Raw genomic sequence first — 4,315 nt, forward strand, 5'->3', positions numbered from 1 at the left:
TTGAGAGTGCACGCTTAATGTTCATGCATGAATTTGACGCTAGAATATAAGTGAGTTTCACCTAATAGTTATGAACTTATATTCACAAGTAGTGGAGGTTGCTTATAAACAATCGCGTTAATTGAATTCCTAGCAAGAGTATCATGCTTTTCATAGTTACAAATGCCTTGTCGATGCTTATAATTTCCAAAGAACGTAATGATTTTAACTTGTATCTTTATCATGCTGTTCATATAGAGAACTTGTTAGGAATAATTTGTTTGCGATGCATATTCATCCAATTCAATGATTCTAGGGAAATTTGAAGGTTAATTTAAGCGGACCTAATTAACTTGGAGTGTCGAGTTCCATAATTCATCGAAAGACCAACTGAAAATCAAAATGTATGCAAGTGTAACATGTGTGGAGAAGAACCTTCTAGCTAGCATTCATTCCATATTTCATCACATTCATATTTAAATTCTGCCTTTAAATTACAATCTGTGCATTTAATTTATTTTCGTCAAAACCTCAATCCCCCTTTACCTTAGTGTCTAATTTAGTTAGAAAGTGTCTTAATTTGTGTTTTTAAGTGTTTTGTATTCTTTGAGTCTTTTGGTTTGTTTTAGTGTTTTATTGTTTAGTTTTGCATTCTTTGAGTCTAGTTTAGTGTTTTTAACGTTTGTTTTACGTTTTTGAGTTAGTTTCCAAGTGATTTTGCAATCCCTCCTAATCCCCGGTCTAGAACGATCCCTACTTATTTATATACTACAATTGTCACAAGAGGGTTTTAATTTGTGTGCTTACTTAGTTCGCATCACTAAACTTTATTTGGAGAGTTATTAATCTATGATGTTTTTGTTTTCTAAAGTCGTTGCATAATCTCATTATTTCTTTGCTTAGTTGCTACTTAGAATGTTTTTTCATCATTGTAGTTCCAAACACTAGAACTCATGCTCGTTTCATTCAAAGCATAAAATTGAGTGCACAACAAATAACAAGATGAAGTTGTTTAGTTAAACCAGAGCCAAAAAGCCTTACCCTTTGCGTATGTATTGTAACCCCGTTGAGCCTTAGTTAGCCTATTTTCTTTGTTAGCCACATTATCCTTACCTAGCCTAGAATAGGACTATCCATACCCTTGTTCTTAAAGAATAGTGGAGCAGGACTTAGAGGGAATTCCTTTTGATCAACATTATGCAGAAAAACAAGTGTGGGGGAAGGTTTTTCGTTGCAAATCAATAAGGTTGTACGTTTAGTGTGCCAAAGAAAGAAAAGGGCACGGAAAAAAAAAAAGAAAAAAAGTGAAAAAGAGAAAGAAGAAAAACAAAAAAACAAAAAAAGAAGAAAAAGTTGAGAAAAGAAAGGAAAAGAGTTGAGAAATAAGTGAGAATGAACTCACAAGAAAGGGTCCAAAAGTTTAAATCCGACCCTAAGTGTGTAAGAATCTTTCCCTTATGTTTGAAGTTAGTTGTTACATTCAAAAGTTGAATTCTAAGTGTTGATTTCATTACTTTGCTTACTATCACTTTAAGAACTTTTGTTTATCCTTAACCTTCTTTGTTAGCCAATACCTTAGCCCTATTACAACCCTTAGACTTCTATCTTGGTTGTTATGTGATTCAATATGTGGAGTTTGAAATTGGTATGAGCATATGGTATCCCTTGTTCTCGCTTCTAAGTAGTGGCATTCCATTCATGAGATCATATACATGTTGTATTAATAATTCCAGAAAGTGCTTTCTTTGTTATAACATATGTGAATGTTAGTCTACATGTTTACATCAATCTTCTCACATATACTTAGTATAGGGAGTGTAATCAGAAAATCTGTGTGAAAATAGAGAGTATATCCGGTGAGGAATTGAGTGGATTCTCATGTTACTACATTCAAAATGTTGTTTTAATTGATTAAATGTGAGCTAGTGAGTGGTTACTCAATTAAGTATAAGCTCGAGGGTAAGGAGAGCTAAAATATGTGGGAGTAGTGATTTTTAACATGTCATGTTTCATTGGAATCACTGAGGCAATAGTTGGAAGGTTTAGGTTGTGTTTTGTTTTCTTTGTTTTGCTCGGGGACTAACAAAAGCTAAGTGTGGGGGAATTTGATAGGAGCATATTTATGCGACTTTGTTAGCCTATTTCCTTGCATTTACTTAGTTAATTTATATTTATTAGAGTGGTTTAAGCTATTTTCATGTGTTTGTAGGTTCAAATGGCAAAAGTGGCAAGAAAAGGCAATTTGGATCATTTTAGAGCAGTTTTGGGCTTGGAATGGATAACACATGCATGGAGCGAGGTGGATGGACATTTTTGAAGATCAAAAGAGGCTAGGAATGTGCTAAAGAGTTAAAGAAATTAATTCAAGACATAGAAGATAAGGAATAGGCTAAAGAGAAGAAACGTTATCCAAAACCTTATCTTATCTTATCCTAACCTTATCCTTATCCAATTATACCTAAATTCCAGCTGCAAGGGGGAGTTATTTTCATATTAGGACATCTAAAAACCTAATTTCTAGAAGGCCTTACCTTTTCCTAAAAGGATGCCGCATACCTTATCCCTTGTCCTTGTTGGTTTGTGCTGTGCAATCCTTTTCCAACACAACTTTTGGAGTTCCAAATCCTTCTCCAAAACTACCTTGTGCTGTGTGCCCTCAGCCTATAAATACACCACAATGCTGCACCATTCAGAGCACCACACACAAGAGCCTAAAAATCAGAGAAACACACTTGTGCCGCAACTTTGCAAGGAAGGAGAAGAAGAAGCTTGGAGCCGTGCCTGCCATTCAAGACCTTTGAATTGCTGGAGCGTTTTTAGGTGCATTCTATCCTTAGTTTTAGTTCAATGTTTATTTTAATTTGGTTTTCAATTGTGATGAACATGAGGAACTACTTTCGTTTTAGCTAGAGGTGAATTCAAAGCCATGAACATATATGTGATATGAATTGATTACATCCAATTATTGTTTCATAAATCGTGAATGCAATTTACTTAACTGTTTGATTGATAACTTATTCTTGTGTGTTGATTAAGGGGGCCCACTTAGTTTGCATGCATGAATTTGATGCTAAAATATAAGGGAGTTTCACCTAATAGTTATGAACTTATATTTACAAGTAGTGAAGGTTGCTAGTCACAATTGCGTTAAGTAAATTCCTGGCAGGAGTTTCATGCAGTTCATAGTTACGAATGTCATGTCAATGCTTATGTTTTTCACAAGAACTTAATGATCTTTGATATGTATCTCTATTATTGATGTGAAATATTCTAACACTCAAATTAAAACGCTATGATTGTAGCATATGGAAATAGGGATCGTTTTAGGTCGAGGATTAGAAGGGATGCTAATCAACTCTAAACTGACTTAAAACACAAAACTAAACTTAAAACACTTAATTAGACTCATATGACTCAAAACAAACTAAAAAGACTCAAAACAGCACAAAACAATCAAATAGACTCAAACCAGACTCTAAAGGGTGATTTGGAGGAATTCTAACTTAACTTTGACTCAAAACACTTAAAAACATAAATTTGGATAGATTATAACTAAAAGACACAACCAAGTAAAAGGGGATTGGATTTTGGACGAAATTAAAGTAAAGACAAGCAGATTAAAGAGTCTTAAACAACTTGGACGAAATTGGGTGAAATATGGGTGAATGGCTAGCTAGAGGGTTCATCTCCACACATGACACATATGCATACAAATCGATTTTCAGTTATTATTCCTTTAAACCATGAATGACAATGCCCCAAGTTAATTGCATTGCACACCCAACCTTCAGATTTTCCTTATTTCATTGAATTGAATGAATACGCATTACAACCAAATTATCTTTCTTAAGTTCCCTATATGAAACGCATGATAGAGATACATAGCAAAAGTCATTAAGTACTATGAAAATCATAAGCATTGACAAAGCATTCATCACTATGAAACGCATGAGACTCCTGCAAGGATTCACTTAACACAATCATGACTAGTGACTTCCACTACTTGTGAATATAAGTGAATAACTATTACGTGAAACTCCCTTATATTCTAGCATCAAATTCATGCATGCAAACTAAGTAGGCCTCCTTAATCAACATACAAGAATAAGTTATCAATCAAAGAGATAAGTAAATCGCATTCATGATTTATGAAACAATAATTGGATGAAATCAATTCATATCACCTATATGTTTATGGCTTTGAATTCACCTCTAACTAAAACGAATTTAGTTCCTCATGTTAGCAAAACAAAGATAATTAAATTTAAACATTGAAAACAAAGAATAGAATACACCTAGAAACGCTCCAACAATCCAACGTTTTGAATGGCAAGCA

This window comes from the organism of the source record quoted next, unplaced genomic scaffold, assembly GCF_019419815.1.
Source record: "Pyrus x bretschneideri cultivar Hongxiangsu unplaced genomic scaffold, Pyrus_bretschneideri_v1 Contig66, whole genome shotgun sequence".
NCBI classification, from domain to species: domain Eukaryota; kingdom Viridiplantae; phylum Streptophyta; class Magnoliopsida; order Rosales; family Rosaceae; genus Pyrus; species Pyrus x bretschneideri.